Source organism: Ovis aries, chromosome 14 (genome assembly GCF_016772045.2).
Source record: "Ovis aries strain OAR_USU_Benz2616 breed Rambouillet chromosome 14, ARS-UI_Ramb_v3.0, whole genome shotgun sequence".
Lineage (NCBI taxonomy): Eukaryota > Metazoa > Chordata > Mammalia > Artiodactyla > Bovidae > Ovis > Ovis aries.
The window spans coordinates 57,217,357-57,237,755 of record NC_056067.1 but is presented as its reverse complement, the minus strand read 5'-3'; the positions used below and the strand labels follow the sequence as shown (position 1 = coordinate 57,237,755).

At 44.4% G+C, this 20,399-nt stretch overlaps 1 pseudogene; it reads right to left on the bottom strand.

Annotated features, from left to right (window-relative positions):
- Positions 1 to 7,955: 7,955 nt before the first annotated feature.
- Positions 7,956 to 17,583, bottom strand: LOC114117918 (proline-, glutamic acid- and leucine-rich protein 1-like; annotated as a pseudogene).
- Positions 17,584 to 20,399: the final 2,816 nt, after the last annotated feature.

Below are 20,399 nucleotides of genomic sequence, written 5' to 3'. Positions count from 1 at the left end.
AATTCAACACAGGTGAAAACAGATTAGCACCAATATGATTATTGCAAATATTTTGGAAAAAAAAAAAGTGAATAAGAAGACTATGTGGGATATGAGTGTGGAGTGTACTGGAAACATCACACCTGGGCTTCAGTGATGAAAATGCCCACTCCCAAAACCCAGTGTCTATCATCAACAGAATGAGCGTTCATTTTCCAAAGCAAAGAGAAACCAAAAAGACACGGAATTTCTCCATTAACTGTGAGGGTTTTCACACGCTCCCCACTCCGTTTTTCCACAGGCTTGCTAAAGACAGAGGGGAAAAAATGAACTTCCTAGCCTGATAATCTCAGAGAAATCACCAGAGCCAGTGGACATCATCTGTCATGGTGTAAATGGATCACACGGAAGATGCACTATCAGAGCCTGGGCATTTAGGGAAAAATAAGGAAATTATAACTTGAACCTAACAAGCAGATATCAGTTTTATGCAAATTCATTTTATATATACTTCCTCTGTTTTGTATCCTAACAGTGTGTTTAACTTGTAAGCCTTATCATTACAGAAGACAGTGTCTCCTAGTTTTCTATTTATTTCTGCGCATTTTCTGAAAAATTCTGGATCACTGAGTTGATTCAATATATAAGGGCATTTTCTAACTCCTAAAGAGCTGAATTGCATCCACGTCTGAACTCATCATGGCATTTCCCCTACTTCCCGAAGATCCCAACACTGAACCACATCCCAATGGGAATCTCGGATACCAGTGCCTCTCCGTGTTGATCTCCCACAAAGGGAATATGTTCACCAGCTGAAAGTCACTCATTCAGGTTGGGAATTCATCATGTTCTATAGAAACCAGGATGGAGACAATGGAGAACAGGATCTGGGATACAAGGGAGAGGTGGTCTAAAGAGCCAGTCTTCACTATGATAAGAAGAAAAGGAAAAAATAAGAATTGGATAACAAACACCCCAGGCAGAAAAATTAGAAGCAGAGAGTTAAAGGTTGGCAGATTCTCAGTCCAGGCATTTCAGGAGGAAAGCAGACACAGCCCCAGGCCCGGAACAGAACATGTACCTGAGAAGCTGCCATTTCCTCCTCTTCTTCCTCCTGCTCTGTCTTCTCTGGGGATGTCATGTAGCAAACACACCTCTGCATCTTAAGAAAATACCTTCAAAGGCATCCGCAGAGCTCTTTAACCTGCAACTACTTCACCTACAGACAGAAGGACTTGAAAACCTGAAATGACCCACCTCTCCTGTCCTGTCTCAGGAGAGGTTTGGGAACAATCACCTCCTACCTGGAGACCAGCCTGTGAACTTTTTTTTCTTTGATTGTTCTCTCGTCATAGAGAGCTCCTAACCCTCTGCTCACACAGATGATGTGAGCTGACTGCCTTCCCCAGTCCAAATCCAGCTAGACCAACCCTGCAGCCTCTCCTCAGACTGAAGCTGGTCCTCAGCTCTCACAGATGGACCAGGAGCCACGTCCTTAACCCAGGCCTCCCTTAGAAGCCCCTGGAGAACTTCCTACACACCACACTGATGCCCCCACAGGACCAAGAGAGAACTCTGGGGCGTGCACCAGGGAGGTCCTTTCCTAACACTGGTCACGTGACTCTGATGGGAAACAGATGGAAATCACTTGGCCAATGGTTCAGATTCTTTCTGAACCATTTCAGTGAATATCAACCGCTCGAGGTCAGGTCCCTACTCTAAGAAGTTATGAATCTGCAGGTCTGAGGTGGGATCATTAAATACATCTTTAGCAAGTTCTCTGTTCTGATGCTTCTTCCCCAAGACCCACACTCAGGAGCCCTGAGCTTGAGCCTTCTCACTCAGTACAGCTGAGACATCTCAGGATGGGAGGGTTTAGGGTGGGAATTTCTGAGGGAGGTCAGGCTAGAACCAGGCAGAGAAAGCTCCAGTACTTGGAGTTCAGGCCTTTCTAAGGGACCCTGAGTGAAGTGCTGTGGGCTCCCCAGGCTGAGCGTGGATGGGTCCATTCAAACCAGAGGAGCAGGAATCTGGTGAGCTCTGAGGGTGTCATTGAAGGGGGCCTGTGCAGTAGACCTTGGGGTTCAGGAAGACAGCTGATCTCAAGGAAGGGGTCGTCTAGAGGAGGTGCTCACAGGACTGGCTGCTGTGAGTTCAAGGATCTGCAAGCTGCCAGCTCCCCAGACAGATGCTGAGGCAGCAACAGCACGGGGCAGTCTGGGAACCTCTCAACAATACTCTGTCTGATCCTTCTTATTAGAACCATCACAATATCCCTGCCGTTACAGAGAGGGGGGAAAAGTACAATGGATAAATGATGGGAAATACATGATCAAAATATATGAGGCTAAAGGGCAGTAACGGATGCCATCCCACTGTGCTACCTAATAGTTCACTGGTATGCATTCTTCCCTGCAACCTTAAATAAGGTGGAGAGGTTAATGTCGGTGGTAGGTAAACACTTCATTCATTACACAGCAACTGCATCACCAGAAACCATTCAGTTTTATTGATTAGCATGTATGAATATCACACGTAGTCAGAACGAAACCTTTACAATCCACTGTATGACCCTTGATTAGAATACAGATTACAAGCATAGACAACGATATTCATTTTTCTGATACAATGGTCTGAGAGTTGCAGTTTCTATGCTTACAAAAGGAAGGCTAATCATTTAATAAACAAGGCATAGATTAATTACATGATTTTTCTGGGAAGGGTTTCCCATAGTTTTCCAGGGTATCAGAGAAATCTTTGTTTCAAACATGTCAATTAATATTCATGACTTCTCTTGATATTATAAAAATACATCAAAATTTCAGTCAACTGTCATTGTATTATCCTTAAAAAGCCAGTGACATTGAAAATTTAGAACAAACCTCTGTCTGACTTTAATATGTGGAATTAGTCCCTGAACACTTACATCATGGTGACCTACAGGGATGTTTGACACCAATGACAAACACCTCCATTTAGATGTTCAGCGTACGTGTTATATTACTACGTACTTAACGTCCTTAATGGAGAATAAATACCAATGGTTCCTACCTCAGATAGAAGGGATTCTCTTATCACTGAGTCAGCAACCATCAAAAACGTGAGTTCACATACACAGTAGGAACAAACCATAACATGTAGTATTTTGTGATTGAGTTACTTTCATTCGGTTTTCAAATAATCTCAAATATGTCAAAACAAGCAAGAATACATTGCTAATACTTGTACCACTCCACACACAACCCTTCATTCTAACATATCAATTTTCTCTGTGTTTTAACTGTGGATTGCTATGCACAGTAATTCACCTTCAGAGGAAATTCAGGAAAGAGGAATTGATGAAATGCTTCCTAGTATGCCTTCTCTGATATTTATTTAGAGTTGATTTTTATTACAACTTTCCTACTTTTTTTTTTTTTTACATCATCACATATCTTTCCTGCATAAATGCTCTCATGTTTTCTAAAGTGTACATTTAGGACTAACCTCTTTCATCACTTATTACATTCCTAGAGTTTCTCTCCAGTATGTGCTCTCTGATGTCTAGTGAGGTCAGAGCTCTGATTAAAGCCTTTGCCACTTTCCTTACATTTAAGTTTTTAAGTTTTCTCTGAAGGATGAACTCTCTGCTGTTGACGAAGACTTGAGCTCTGGGTAAAGACTTTGTCACATTCTCTTACATAGGAATGGTTTCCAGTACAAATTCGCCAATGTTGAATAAAGCTAGGAATTTGGTTAAAGACTTTGCCACAACCCTTATATTTATAAGGTTTCTCTCCAGTATGAATTATCTGATGCCTATTAAGAGTTGAACTATGATTAAAGTTTTGCCACACTCTGTGCATTTATAAGGCTTCTCCTTATTATGAATTCTCTTATGTTGAATAAATTTTCAGCAATGCATAAAGGCTTTGCCACGTTCTGTACATTTAAGTCTTCTCTGCATTGCCAACGTGAATTTTCAAATGTTTAGCAAGAATGGATATCAGATTAGTTTTTCCACAGTACATATATTTATAAGGCTTCTCTCCAGTATGAATTTGCTGATGCTGAGTGAGATATGAGTACTAGGTAAAAGCTTTGCTCCATTCTGTACATATGAAAGGTTGCCTTCCTGTATGAATTTTCCTATGTCTATTTAGATGTAATGGTTTAGCAAGACTTTACCACATTTATTACACTTGTTATGCTTCTGCAGATTTTGAATACTCTGCTGTTGAATAAGTTTTAAAGATTAGTTTCTCTTAGATAGAGAAAGATGTGATCATTGATAAAAGATATTCATACATTTATTACTTTTAAAATCATTGTCTGAAGACTGAGGTCCCTGATGTTTCATAAGACTTGAGTCTCAGTCAACATTATGCCCAGTTTCATTGCATGAAAATCTTCTCCCTTCCCTATAAATATTCTTGTGATTGTTGGAGGTAGCGTTCTTGCTTAAAGCTTTCCCCATTTTATTACACATAAAAAATTCTTTCACATTGAGTATACTGTGATATGTCTTCAACCATGATGGTTGGATTAGTCTCTTTCAAAATAAGCAACATTACAGACTTTGGAACAAAGAGAAGATAGCTGTTGGTTGAAGAATATTGAACTCTGGCTAAAAGATCCCTCAAATGGATTATGCTGGGAATTTTTAACCTAAATTTTAAATACCTGGTTTTCAGACATATTTTACTGTGTGCTAAATTGAAACCTGCATTCAGAAAGGTTTGAATGAGTATTTGCAGTATAGATTAGGTGACTTTCCAGATTTTCCATATTTCCTTTCAGAGAACATGTACGTTTAAAAAAGCATGGGTCTTTGCTTACAAACATACACTTCTCAGCCGATATTAATGACTGAAATGGGCATATTTCCCAGTTTGGTTCATATCCTCCTTTTCTTTTGGCAGTAATGTTTGTATAATGAGAAGCTGTCCTCATTTGGTTATGTCCATCATAACTTCCTCTCAGTATTTCACATGCCCTTTCATTAAATGTAAATTTCCAATGTGAAATCTTTCATATATTATTAACTTTTCTTGGGGAATAAATCTTCTAAGCCTGGCTTTTGGGGCATCAAACCCTGCATGTCCTGAAAAGACACAGCTGAAAGCAAATAACAAGTTATTCCACCACTTACTATTCTCACGGAATCTACTTTACAACTTAAATAAAATTGATACTCGCTTAGCTAGGTTAGGGATAAAACAGACACAGGAGTCAAGACGGCAGAGGATTAGGAAGACGTGGAGTTCATCTCGCTCCACAGACACATCGAAAATACATCTGTCATGGAACAATATTCACAGAGCCCCTGCTGAACACGAGCAGAGGACCTTGACACCTAAAAGGACAAAAAGATTCCCTCATAGCCAGGTAGGACCAAAGAAACAAGAAGGAAACTGGTGAGGAGAGGAAGTGAGATGGGACCTGCAACCCTTGGGGGAGCTCAGTGGGACAGAAGGAAGCCTCATTCTCTTATGGGAAGAGGAGGCAGTACCAGAGGCAGGACAGAGTGAGACCTCTACAGATGGTACTAACCACAGCCCTGCTCCCCAAGCCTGAGAGGGGTGTCCACCGCTGCACACAAGGGCTGGGTGCTGGAATGTGGGGTTTGGAGAGCAGATCCAGGCAGAGGACTGGGGTTGGCTGTGAGGAGACAACCTGAGTGGGCAGGAGGGAGAGAGGAGCTCTGCAAACGGGAGTGCTTGTGGAGGAAGCCTGAACCACCAGAGAAGCAGAGTAGCGTTGTTGAGTGATGCCCGAAGGGCAGGGCCGCCATCCCATCCTCTGTCCGCGTGTTCCAGCCTTTGCCTCACTAGGCAGTAGCGAGGGCTCCCAGCACGGTCCCTTCAGTTCAGTCTCTCAGTTGTGTCCGACTCTCTGCGACCCCATGGACTGCAGGGCGATCTCATGACCCCAGCTGCTGCCTCCTCCTCAGCAATTTTAAATTTACAAAGCAAACATTTTCACCAATGCTAGGTGCCTACGAATTCTGTAATGCAGTTCTTCACACAAGTGTTTTCATTTTGCTGTGTTTTAGTAGATGTTTTGAATCTAAAATCTTAAATGATCTTGATATATACTTAATCAGAAAGTAAGAACGTATGGGACACAGTCCTGGTAAGCTTCATAACAAACAAGACAAACTTAACAAAGTAACAGTTCTTACGAGAACAAACAAGAATTGAGATCTTAAAATATGGTGGAATGTTTTTAAGTCTCAATTCTTGTTTAACACAGGAACTCTACTCATTGCTCTGTGGTGACCTAAATGGTATGGAAATCTAAAATAGAGTGGATAAATATTGTATATGTGCATGCTGCTAAGTTGCTTCAGTCACATCTGACTCTTTGCCACTCTGTGGACGGTAGCCCGCTAGGATCCTCTGCCCATGGGATTCTCCAGGCAAAAATACTGTAGTGGGTGGCCATGCCCTCCTCCAAGGATAATACACACACACACACACACACACACACACACACACATATATATATACATGTATATATACATATAAGTGATTACTCTGCAGTACAGCATAACCTAACATCAACATTGTAAAGTAACTATACTCAAATTATTTTTTCATTAAAAAATACTGTATATAATCTAACAAGTTTAATAGTGAGAATTAACCACAAACATTTAGGTGGTAAATGTTCTAATTTCCCAAGTCAACAATTTAAAAATTCCATGAGTTGAATAAATATAAAAGTATTTTAGGTTTGTGGAAATGCGGCAGATACACTTAACATTATTGATATTAGTTTGTACAAAGAAAAACCAAACTTTGAAGAAATCTTCAGGTTTGTATTTCTCACTGGAGAGAGGTCCCTTATGCAGTGAAGAAATCAGTTGAGTATGAAATTTATCAAGTCATATGTGTAGTTTGCAGGGGATTGGAAATTATAAAGCAGAAAGCAAATACTATCTGTCCACAGTATTCCTAGAAGTTTGGCAGTTTTCCATGACTCCACTCACACACTTCTGTCTAGAGACAGAACCAGAGCATTTAAAAGAGCAAATATATGAGGAAAATATGAAAAAGGGTTATATTTCATTTTCTTGAGCTCCAAAATCTATGCAGAAATTGATTGCAGCCATGCATTGGAAGGACTGATGCTGAGGCTGAAACTCTAATACTTTGACCATCTCATGTGAAGAGTTGGCTCATTGGAAAAGACTCTGATGCTGGGAGGGATTGGAGGCAGGAGGAGAAAGGGATGACAGAGGGTGAGATGGTTGGAAGGCATCACCAGCTCAATGGACATGGGTTTGGGTGGACTCTGGAAGTTGGTGATGGACAGGGAGGCCTGGCGTTCTGTGGTTCATGGGGTTGGAAAGAGTTGGACAAGACTGAGAGACTGAACTGTACTGAGACACCAACCTTTTGTCTGGTGATGCAGAGTAACTTATCAATTTTCTATCTGTCTTAACTATGGATTACTATCTACACTAATTCTCCTCGAGGAACTTCAGAAAAGAGAAAGTGATGAAATGCTTTCCTATACATTCTTTTTCTTTTTTTTTAAACAGAAGCGCGACCGTTTCTTTATTAAATTGTACAAAAAAGGAGGACGGGAGGGGGGCAGCTGTGGGGCTCAGCCCCACCACGTCCTGGCGCTGTCTGAGAGAAAGGGATCTGAGGGAGGAGACCCAGGGATCAGGCAGGGTAGGGATGGGCTGGGCAGAATGACCTGAGGCTGGGATGCAGAGCTTAGGAAGGAGAGGCTATTGAAGGAGGGAGAGGCTGGCTGTGGGAAGGGCGGGAAGAGAGGAGGGAGGGGGTGACTGGGGACCAGCTGGGGAGCTCAGATGGAGCAGGTAAGGAGGTGGAAGATGGCAGTGAGGATGCAGGTGCGGCATGAGAAGGCTGGGGGGAGAGAAGGCGGCAACTCTGGCGCGGGGCCCAGAGCAGGGAGCCAGGTGAAGAGGGGTTGCCCGCGGCGCTCCCCACCCCCACCTCCGGGCCCCAGCGGCCTCCCTCCACCCCCAGCCCACTGGCGGGGGGCTCATGCCGACGCCCCGTTTTCTGCCTTCTGCCGCGTGGGACCCGCTTCATCCTCCTCTTCAGCAGCGCTCTTCAGCGCGGGCCCTTCGTCCTCCTCTTCTTCTTCCTCATCTTCCTCGCCCCCTTCATCCTCCTCCTCGCCGTCCTCGGCAGTTTCTTCTCCTCCTCCTCTGCGCCGTCCTCCTCCTCCTCCTCCACTTCTTTCTTCCGCTCTTCCCGGCCTGCCTTCTCCTCCACCTTCTCTTTCTTCTCCTTCAGGTCCTTGGCGCTTAACTCGGCCACTGCCTCCACGCTCTTCTCCGACTCGGGGCCGGGGCCGGGGCCGGGGCTGGCGGGGAGCCGGGTCCCGGGGCCTGGACGGAAGGGCCCTGGGCGGCAGAGGCGGGCCGCGGCCGGAACCTGGCGCGGGGGCGGCGGCGGCCGCCGCTGGGCGAACGGGGGCTCAGGAAGAGGCCGCAGAGGCGCGCGGGGCGGGGCGGGGCGGGGCGGGGCGGGGCGGGGCGGGGCGGGGCGGGGCGGGGCGGGGCGGGGCGGGGCGGGGCGGGGCGGGGCGGGGCGGGGCGGGGCGGGGCGGGGGCGGGGGCGGGTCTGCAGCTGAGGCCGCGGGGCTGCGCTTCCGGAGGGCGGGCGGAAGGGCGGTGCGGGCGGTGCCGGCGCTCCGGCCGTGGTGGCTTGGTCTTCGGCTCGCCGCCCCTGCACCCCCAGAGCTGCCGCGGACCGGCCCGGCCTATACATTCTTTGATATTTATTTAGATGTGATTAAATAGTTTGTACTTTTTGTTTTCACATCACTCACTTGTCTTTCTTGTATACACCCTTTCCTGTTTTCTAAACTACATTTGGGAGGAACCTCTTTCATCAGTTATTCAGTTCAGTCGCTCAGTCGTGTCCGACTCTTTGCGACCCCGTGAATCGCAACACGCCAGGCCTCCCTGTCCATCACTCAGACTCGCGTGCATCGAGTCAGTGATGCCATCCAGCCATCTCGTCCTCGGTCGTCTCCTTCTTCTCCTGCCCCCAATCCCTCCCAGCATCAGAGTCTTTTCCAATGAGTCAACCCTTCGCATGAGGTGGCCAAAGTACTGGAGTTTCAGCTTTAGCATCATTCCTTCCAAAGAAATCCCAGGGCTGATCTCCTACAGAATGGACTGGTTGGATCTCCTTGCAGTCCAAGGGACCCTCAAGAGTTTTCTCCAACACCACAGTTCAAAAGCATCAATTCTTCAGTGCTCAGCCTTCTTCACAGTCCAACTCTCACATGCATACATGACCACAGGAAAAACCATAGCCTTGACTAGACAGACCTTAGTGGGCAGTGTAATGTCTCTGCTTCTAAATATGCTATCTAGATTGGTCATAACTTTTCTTCCAAGGCGTAAGCGTCTTTTAATTTCATGGGTGCAATCACCATCTGCAGTGATTTTGGAGCCCCCCAAAATAAAGTCTAACACTGTTAACACTGTTTCTCGATCTATTTCTCATGGAAGTGATAGGACCGGATGCCATCATCTTCGTTTTCTGAATGTTGAGCTTGAAGCCAACTTTTTCACTCTCCTCTTTTACTTTCATCCAGAGGCTTTTTAGTTCCTCTTCACTTTCTGCCATAAGGGTGGTGTCATCTGCATATCTTACATTACTAGAATTTCTCTCCAGTATGTACTCTGCATATACATTAAATAATCAGGGTGATGATATATACAGCCTTGACATACTCCTTTCCCCATTTGGAACCAGTCTGTTGTTCCATGTCTGGTTCTAACTGTTGCTTCTTGATCTGCATAGAGGTTTCTCAGGGGGCAGCTAAGGTGGTCTAGGATTCTCATCTGTTTAAGAATCTTCCACAGTTTGTTGTGATCCACACAGTCAAAGGCTTTAGTCTGCTCAATAAAGCAGAACTGGATGTTTTTCTGGAATTCCCTTTTCCTATGATCCAATGAATGTTGGCATTTTAATCTCTGATTCCTCTGCATTTTGTAAATCCAGCTTGTACATCTGCAAGTTCACGGTTCACGTACAGTTGAAGGCTGGCTTGAAGGATTTTGAGCATTACCTTGCTAGCATGTGAAATGAGCGCTCTTGCGTAGCAGTTTGATCATTCTTTGGCATTGCCCTTCTTTGGGACTGGAATGAACACTTCACTTTTCCAGTCCTGTGACCACTGCTGAGTTTTCCAAATTTGCTGGCATACCTAGCGCAGCACTTTCACAGCATCGTCTTTTAGGATTTGAAATAGCTCAGCTGGAATTCCATCACCACCACAAGCTTTGTTGGTAGTAATTCTTCTTAAGGCCCACTTGACTTCACACTCCAGGATGTCTGGCTCTAGGTGAGTGACAACACCATTGTGGTTATCCAGGTCATTAAGACCTTTGTTGTACAGTCCTGTGTATTCTTCTTAATCTCTTCTGCTTCTGTTAGGTCCATGGCATTTCTGTCCTTTATCGAGCCCATCTTTGCATGAATTGTTCCCTTGGTATCTCTAATTTGCTTAAAGAGACCTCTAGTCTTTCCCATTCTATTGTTTTCTTCTATTTCTTTGCATTGTTCACTTAAGAAGGCTTTCTTATCTCTCCTTGCTAGTCTTTGGAACTCTGCATTCAGATAGGTATATCTTCCCTTTTCTCTTTTGCCTTTCGCCTCTCTTCTTTTCTCAGCTCTTTGTAAGCCTTGCTCAGACAACCATTTTTCCTTTTTGCATTTCTTTTTCTTGGGGATGGTTTTGGTCACTGCCTCCTGTACAAGGTTACAAACCTCTGTCCATAGTTCTTCAGGCAGTCTGTCTATCAGATCGAATCCCTTGAATCTACTTGTCACTTCCACTGTATAATCATGTTGCTGTTGTTCAGTCGCTCAGCCGTGTCTGACTTTGCAACCGCATGGATTGTACCACACCAGGCTTTCCTGTCCATCACCACCTCTGGAGCTTGCTCAAACATGTCCATTGAGTTGGTGATGCTATTCATTGTCTTGTTCTCTTTTGTCCCCTTCTCCTCCTGCCTTCAGTCTTTCCCAGCATCAGAGTCTTTTCCAATGAGCCAGCTCTTCACATCAGGTGGCCAAAGTATTGGAGTTTCAGCTTCAGCATTAGTCTGTCCAGTGAATATTTGGGACTGATCTCCTTTAGGATGGACTGGTTGGATCTCCTTGCAGTCCAAGGGACTCTCAAGAGTCTTCTCCAACACTGCAGTTCAAAAGCATCAATTCTTCGGCACTCAGCTTTCTTTATAGTCCAACTCACGTCCATACATGACTAGTGGAAAAACCAAAGCTTTGGCTAGACAGACCTTTGTTGGCAAACTAATGTCTCTTGTTGTCTAGGTTGGTCATAACTTTTCTTCCAAGGAACAAGTGTCTTTTAATTTCATGGCTGCAGTCACCATCTGCAGTGATTCTGGAGCCCCAAAAAGTTTATTTTGTTTTTATTTCATTACTCTAAGAGGTGGATCCAAACAGAGTTGCGGTTTATAGCATAGCATGTTCTGTCTGTCTGTCCTACCTATATTTCCCTCAAGAGGTTGAGATTATCAGCCCTCTTTTGAGCTCTTTCATCAATTTGGAGTTTCTTTTTCTGTCTGGGTTCAGGCAGTGTGGGCATTTCATTCTGTTTTCACTTGAGAGACCTCCGCACTGTCCTACAGTCTGGCTGTTAACAATTGACATTGCCAGCATCCAACATGTAGGAGGGGTCCTTCTCTCTGCAACCCTTTCCAGCGTTTATTAGTTTTAGACTTCTTGCCAATGTCCATTCTGACCTGTGTGTGTTTTGATTGGCATTTCTCTTAAGATTTCACCATGTTGAAATATTTTCATATGATTTTTTAAAAAACAGTGTGAGTAAAACACCTCTGTCCCCTTGACCGACTGCCCTGTTTCAAATTCTTTTTTAGGATCTACCAGAGGACATTTGTTCAGAATAGATTTTTTTTTCCTTTCAGCCCTGTGAAAGTGGAGTTGCTCAGTCCTGTCCAACTCTTTGCGACCCCATGGACTGTAGCCTACCAGGCTCCTCCGTCCATGGGACTTTCCAGGCAGGAATACTGGAGTGGGTTGCCATTTCCTTCTCCCTAAGCCCCATGCTGCTGCTGCTGCTGCTGCTAAGTCGCTTCAGTCGTGTCCGACTCTGTGCAACCCCATAGACGGCAGCCCACCAGGCTCCCCCCTTCCCTGGGATTCTCCAGGCCAGAACACTGGAGTAGGTTGCCGTTTCCTTCTCCAATGCATGAAAGTGAAAAGTGAAAGTGAAGTCGCTCAGCCGTGTCCGACTCAGCCACCCCATGGAGTGCAGCCCACCAGGCTCCTCCGTCCATGTGATTTTACAGGCAAGAGCACTGGAGTGGAGTGCCATTGCCTTCTCCCTAAGCCCCATAGACCTGGTGAATATGAAGTGCCCGAGAGCACAGGTTTTTCTGTCGTTACCAAACATGGCCCCAAGGTGGCAGCATCTCTTCCTGCTCCACTGCTGGGTTTTTGTTGTTTTTAGTGTTTATTTTCTGTTTGAGTAGAGTTGATTTCCGATGTGTTTGTCTTAAGTGTACAGGAACTTGGTTTAGTTGTGCACGAACGTATCTCTATTCCCTTTTGGGTTCTTTTCCTATATTGGTTCTCTCCGTGTGTTCAGTAGACTTCCCTGTGCTATTCCGTTATTTTGGATTATCTATCTGATAAGAAGCAGTGAGTATGTTAATCCCAACCTCTTAATGTCTTCCTTCCCCTACCATAAAAAAAATAATAATCATAAGTGAGTTTTCTAAGTCTCTGAGACTGTTTGTTTATAAGTTAGTTCATTTTGATGAATTTATAGATTCCACCTGTAAGTGATATATTTCTCTTTCCTTCTCTAGTTGACTTTACTCCATATAATAAATCTCTCGGTCCATCCATGCTGCTGCCGGTGGCATTTTTTCGTTCTGTTGATGGCTGAGTGTATTCGGTGTACAAATGAACCATTTTCTCTTCATTTCTCTATTGATGGACATTGTGGTTGATGCTGTGTCTTGGATATTGTCCATAGTGCTGCCCTGAAGAGAGGGGTGCATGTATCATTTTAAATTAATGTTCTTTACGGATCTAACCCAAGGAGTGGGCTTGCCGGATCATGTACTAAGTCTATAGTTAGTGTTTTAAGGAACGCCCATACTGTTTTCCTTGTGGCTGCCCGCGCCCATTTCCATTCCTGCCTGCAGTGTAGGAGGAGTCCCTGTTCCCCTTGCCCTCAGCAGCAGTTAATCCTTGTTCATCTTTTGGAGGATGGCTGTTCTGAGGGGTGGGAGGTGATACCATGGCCCAGTTTTGATTTCTATTTCTTCAATAGTTAGTGATGCTGAGCATCTTTGCAGGTGCTTTATATGGCCACCTGGATGTCTTCTTTGGACAAATGCCCATTTAGATCTTTTGGTCCATTTTTTCTAATGGGATTTTTTTTAAATATATATATATTGAGCTGCATGATCTGTTTGCATATTTTGGAGATAAATTCCTTGTTTCTAAATTGAGTTCCAAACATTTTTTTCCCATTCCAAAGATTTCTTTTTTTTTTTAGTCTGGTTTACAGTTTCCCTGCAGTGCAAATGTTTTTGAGGTTAGAGAAACTCAAGTCTTTTGTTGAGTTTTGTTGAATTTTTCATTATTCTAAAAGTGGATCCAAAAGGGTTTGCTATGATTTCTGTCAAAGCTTGTTCTTCCTATAATTTCCTCAAGGGGTTTAGAGTAATTGCCCCTCCATTAAGCTCTTTAATTGGTTTGGAGTTATTTTCTCTGTATGAGGATAGGGAATTGTGACAATTTCATTCACTGTTATCTTATTGTTATCTTGTTAGCCTCTCCTCTGTATGGACTCTTAGAAATTTAACTTGGTAGCCTCCATGCAGGAGAATTAATTCCCTTTTCTCCAAAAACCTTCCAGCATTTATTGTTTGTAGACTTTTTGACAAAGGTCATTTTGACCTTTTCAGTAGGTATGTTTTTGGGTTAGCTATCTGATAATACATAGTATGTATGTTAATTCCAACTTCTTAATGTCTGCCTACCCTTCCCTTTTTTGGAAATAATCATAGGTGAGTTTTATTAGTCTGAGTCTATTTCTGTTTATAAATCTGTTCACTTGAAAGAACTTATAGATCCCACTTGTAAGTGATATAATCTTTCTCTTTCCCTGACTTCTCTCAGGACAATAAATCTCTTGATCCATCTATGCCGCTGTTAATGGCATTATTTTTGTTGTTCTTTTTGATGGCTGAGTGTATTCCAGTGTCTAGATGGGTCAGTTGCTCTTCATTTCTCTCTATTGATGGACATTTTGGCTGAAGCTCTCCCTCAGAATTTGTAAATAGTGGTGCCATGAAAACAGAGGAGCAAGTATCACTTTAAATTATGATTTTATCCAGACCTAAGGGAAGGAGTGGGCTTGCTTCATCAGGTGGCAACTATATTTAATGTTTTCAGGAATCTCCATACTGTTTTTCTTGTGGCTGCACCCACCCATTTCCATCCCCACCCACAGTGTAGGAGGCCTCCCTGTTCCCCTCGCCCTCTGAAGCATTGAATCTTTGTAGATCTGTTGGAGGATGGTCATTCTGAGGGGGTGAGCTGATACCTTGTTGCAGTTTGATTGGCATTTCTCTAACAGAGATGCTGAGCATCTTTTCATAGGCTTTATGCCCATCTCGATGCCTTCTTTGAAGATACATCCATTTAGATCTTTGGTCAATTTTTTCTCTTGGGTTGATTGTATTTTGATATTGAGCTGCAGGAGCTGTTTGCATGTTTTTGAGATGAATATGTTGCTTTTAAATTTGGTTGCATTTTCCCCCTGATGTTCAGGGTTGTCTTTTTCTTCCGTTTTGGGTTTCCCTTGCTGTGCAAAAGCTTTTGAAGTTAATGAAGTCCCTTTTGTTGAGTCTTATTTTTCATTATCCTAAAAGTGGGTTCAAAAACAACTTGCTGTGATTTGTGTCAAACCGTGTTCTGCCTATATTTTCCTAGGTTTAGAGTAATCGTCCCTCAGTTTAGTTCTTTAATGGATTTGAAACGTCTTTTTCTGTAATTGGTTAGGGACTGTCAGTTTCCTCACTTTTCACTTGTTTAAGGAACCTCCCCCCTCTCCTCCACACTGGTTGTTAGCAATTTATTTTGCCAGCATCAGTGTAGGAAGGTTCCCTTTTCTCCACAACCGCTCCGGCACTTCCTGTTTGTAGACTTTTTGACAAAGGCCGTTTAACCAATTGTAGTTTTGATTTGGATTCTATAAGATTTCATCATGTGAAGGCTGTTCATATAATTTTTTTTTTAAACAGTGTGAGTAAACTGACCTCTCAAGGTCGGCCTCTGGACCGTCTGCTCTGCTTTACATTCTCTTTCCAGGATCTACTCTAGGGCACTAGCTGAGGACAGGTGTTTTTTCCTTACATCAGAGCAGGCCTGGTGAATATGAAGTGGCCATCAGCGCAGGTTTTTCAGCTGATGTTACCAAAAGCGGCCACAAGACGGCAGCATTTCTTCATGCCCACCAGAGCCTTAGGGCAAGTCCTGTTCTGGGTAGTTAATTAGGATGGATACACCCAAGGCTGTGTCTCCTTCCTTCTCTCTGAGCCTTTATCGGGACAGGTCTCAAGGATTGCCACACCACTCTGTAGAAGAAGCTGTCCTCTCAGTGGGGTGACCCTAAGGAAGGAGGCTGGAGGTGGGGGAACCCTGTCACCAGGAGACATGGTACCCAGAGCACTTTGCAAAGCTCTTCCAGCCCGGAGACCCCACCATCCTTTGGGGGCACCAGGGTTGGCTCTGCTGCGAGACTGTGGGCTCATGCAGAAGGGAACAGGCTGTCCAAGTCCATGGGGTGGGGGGTGGGGGGCTGTTTGCCTGGCAAACCCTCCCCAGCACCCTCAGCCCCAGGACAGTCCTGCCTGGGGACCCAAGCCTGCTCAGACTCCAGGCATGTGACACCAGCCCAGGTCGCCAAGGCCAGATGGGAACAGAGCCAGCAGTTCTTTTCTCTTTTTTTAAAAAATGTTTTTGAATTGTAGTTTACAGGTGACTTACACTGTGGTGGCTTGTACAGAAACTTGATTCATTTATTTGTGGAAGTACATATATTCTTTATTGTTTTCTTTTCCCATAGAGGTTATTACAGAGTTTTGAGAGGGTTTCTTGTGCTCTGTGGTGGGTCCTTGTGGATTATTTTAGAAGTATAAATAGTAGTGTGTTTATGTTCTTCTCAACCTGCTAATTTCTCCCTGCCCCACACATTTCACTTTGGGGAACCATGAATTTATTTTCTAAGTCTGTGATGCTGTTTCTGTTTTGTAAAGAAGTTCACTTGTATCCATGTTTAGGTTCTACCTAGAAGTGGTCTTATAGGATATATGTTTTTCCAAATGCAGACAAAGGCCCAGAAGGGCTTCCTGTGTTAGTGATGTGAGTCCCCTCTCACTGGGCTCTCACCCAGGACTCCGGCACTCCTCACCCGGTGTGCGCTACCTAGTCTCAGTCTTAAATAAATAAACTGCTTCTGTGTGCTTGCCCAGACATTCTGTGTGTCTCTAATAGTGACCTTTGTATCTGTTTTTACGGGGTGTGCCTCTTTGAGACACATTCTTGCTTTCCAGCAGAGGAAAGACCCAGGGTCACTTTGCTTCTCGCCTCTGGCCCCTGCTGGTCTGGCAGCAAGGACTCCTGGTTCTCTTCCGGGCTCCCCACATTCAGTTCAGGACGGCTCACTGCTGCCTGCGAGACCACTTCGTGCTGAAACCAGAAATCCGGGAGTTCAAGGTTTGCGTTAAAACATTGGGATGGACATGATTGAAAGGAGTATCGATGGACATAAGTTTGAGTAAACTCTGGCAGCTGGTGATGGACAGGGAGGCCGGGCGAGCTGCAGTCCATGGGGTCGCAAAGAGTCAGACACCACTGAGCCACTGAACTGAACTGAGATAGGGAAGATAATGTTATATGTGGTCAGGACTCTCTAAGACTACACTAGATTTGATTAGGTAAATAAATTTTGTGATTAACAGAAAGCTGTGACCAGACTGGAATTTGGTTTTCTCTCCCTGTTAAGAGAATAAAGTTTTCTTGGAACGTGGCTTTTGATAATGGTCTATGTGAATTTCTTTGCCTTAAAGTGATTTATATTTGTTTTTAAAATCTCCGGTTACTTTGGTGAAGTAGATATTATTTCACAGTGACCTATGAAGATTGTGGTACATGTAGATAAAGCCAATTCTGCTTCTACAAAGAATTAACCCCTCATTGTCAGACTTTTGTTTTCCTGATGTCCTTAGGAGTTGGCAATAGTCTCCTAAAGTAAGGAATTTACAGTGGTAAACACTAGCTGTAACTCAGTCAGGGCCACGGGAAATCCAAGACGGCCACTCAGCTCTTCCCAGCTCCCAGACAGACCTCATTTACATTTGATGGCTTACAGCCTTTCCTGGGTACATGTTACAAATCTGATGGCCTCACAATGGAAAACATAGTTTAAAATGTGTTTTCCACTTGGGGTACATTTACCACAGTCTCCAGGGATCATGGCACCCACTTCACTGGACAAACCATGCAAGCCTTAACAAAAACTTCACAAACTTCTTACAGCTATCACCGTCATCATCATACTCAATCATCAGTCAAGGACAACAGAACAAAGATTAATTACGTGAGGTTAAATAAACTGCTAAACGTGATTATAATGTTCATGACCTTTGGGGTGACGTATTACTGGCTTCCACTCTTTTCAGGTATAAAGAAGCTCTTCTCCTCAGGCTACTTAAGACTTACAACAGTTTGGTAATTTACACCTCTGGGTAAAATTCAAACATCTTTTCTTTTCTCTCTGCCTTGTCCCTCCAGAAATTAGAGACACTTGGGTTCTGAGCAGCCTTATCAGGAAAATGAAAAGACCGTCTCCTGACACGTACAGGAATCTCAAAGATTTTGAGATTTGGGGGACCTTTAGAAGAGAGGAAAATCCACTTAGGCAGAATCTGATGGCAGGCCTTTGGCATGACTTCTTGGCCTTGAGAGGCCTTGGGAAATTTTAGCCCAAGACTCCTGAGGAATTATAGCAGAGACCGTGTAAAGAAGCTGTGTGGTCAGTACACCAAACTTAGTTTTAAAACAACTTAGTCTTGGCCTAGTTTAATAAAAATGGGGGTAATTTTAGAAAAAACTTGTTTCATTAAATATTAAATTCTAGTTTTGGTAATTAAGGTCTATGTTTACTAAGACTTTTCATCTTAGTAGACGTAGGACCTGGATTACACTGGCTACACTTCGTATAGGTTCTCAGATTCTTGCTTGTGACCCGACTAGTACTGCGAGCTGTGTTATTTCTTTTTCTGCCTGCTTTCGAGTTGCTTCTTGCATTACCAAATATACGACTGAGCCTCTGATACAACAATGCTAAGTCACTTCAGTTGTCTGACACTGTGCGACCCCATAGATGGAAGCCCACCAGGCTCCCCTGTCCCTGGGATGCTCCAGGCAAGAACACTGGAGTGGGTTGCCATTTCCTTCTCCAATGGATGAACGTGAAAAGTGAAAGTGAAGTTGCTCAGTCCTGTCTGACCCTCAGCAACCCCATGGGCTGCAGCCTCCAGGCTCCTCCATCCATGGGATTTTCCAGGCAAGAGTCTTGGAGTGGGGTGCCATTGCCTTCTCTGGATAAAACAATAATATCATATAATTCCTCATGAGCTCAGTGATGGTAGTGGTTTAACTCTAAATATGGGAAGAAGCTTCAAATGGGAATATTTTCACGGACTACAGAGGCTGGAGAGACAGGTGGTCCAGCGGCTCCTGGCTACTGCTGTATGGTCTTGTCCAGTAACGCCACACTGAGTGGCCTGTCAGCGGAATCTTTGCCAGACCTAGGAACGAGCGTGCTTAGCACCATGGCTCAAAACGGATGTGAGATGCTACCAAAACCGTGGTCACACCGACAGCCAGGAGGGGCAATGCTGACAGGAGACGGGCACCGCCGTCTGCTCCTGCAAAGACTGAACCAGGGGCCACTGCCGCTGCTGGCCTTCAGCACAGCCTGAATGGCACGGAGGCGGCAGTCAGGAACGAGGCCTCGCGCTCTGGGGAAGATGGCAGAGCAAGCCGGTTAGATGCCTTCAGGGAAGATTTTCATGAGCCCATTCTTGCCTCTCTCATGCCCAGTTCAGTTCAGTTCAGTCTCTCAGTCGTGTCCAACTCTTCGCAACCCCATGAATCACAGCATGCCAGGCCTCCCTGTCCATCACCAACTCCCGGAGTTCACTCAGACTCATGTCTATTGAGTCCGTGATGCCATCCAGCCATCTCATGCTCTGTTGTCCCCTTCTCCTCCTGCCCCCTATCCGTTCCAGCATCAGAGTCTTTTCCAATGAGTCAACTCTTTGCATGAGGTGGCCAAAGTCCTGGAGTTTCAGCTTCAGCATCATTACTTCCAAAGAAATCCCAGGGTTGATCTCCTTCAGAATGGACTGGTTGGATCTCCTTGCAGTCCAAGGGACTCTCAAGAGTCTTCTCCAACACCACAGTTCAAAAGCATCAATTCTTAGGCGCTCAGCCTTCTTCACAGTCCAACTCTCACATCCATACATGACCACAGGAAAAACCATAGCCTTGACTAGACGGACCTTAGTCGGCAAGGTAATGTCTCAGCTTTTGGATATACTATCTAGTTTGGTCATAACTTTTCTTCCAAGAGGTAAGCGTCTTTTAATTTCATGGCTGCAGTCACCATCTGCAGTCATTATGGAGCCCCAAAAAATAAAGTCTGACACTGTTTCCACTGTTTCCCCATCTATTTCCCATGAAGTGATGGGACCGGATGCCATGATCTTCATTCTCTGAATGTTGAGCTTTAAGCCAACTTTTTCATTCTCCTCTTTCACTTTCATCAAGAGGCTTTTTAGTTCCTCTTCACTTTCTGCCATAAGGGTGGTGTCATCTGCATGTCTGAGGTTATTGAGATTTCTCCTGGCAATCTTGATTCCAGCTTGTGTTTCTTCCAGTCCAGCATTTCTCATGATGTACTCTGCATAGAAGTTAAATAAGCAGGGTGACAATATACAGCCTTGACGTACTCTTTTTCCTATTTGGAACCAGTCTGTTGTTCCATGCCCAGTTCTAACTGTTGCTTCCTGACCTGCATACAGATTTCTCAAGAGGCAGGTCAGGTGGTCTGGTATTCCCATCTCTTTCAGAATTTCCCACAGTTTACTGTGATCCGCACCGTCAAAGGCTTTGGCATAGTCAATAAAGCAAACAAGAGATGGCAAGGGTGAACATCAACATTCTAGGAATCAGCGAACTAAAATGGACTGGAATGGGTGAATTTAACTCAGATGACCATTATATCTACTACTCATGCCTAGAGAAGCACCAAAGTCAGTAACTGTGACAACTGCTTTGGGTTTTGTGATTTTTTTTGTT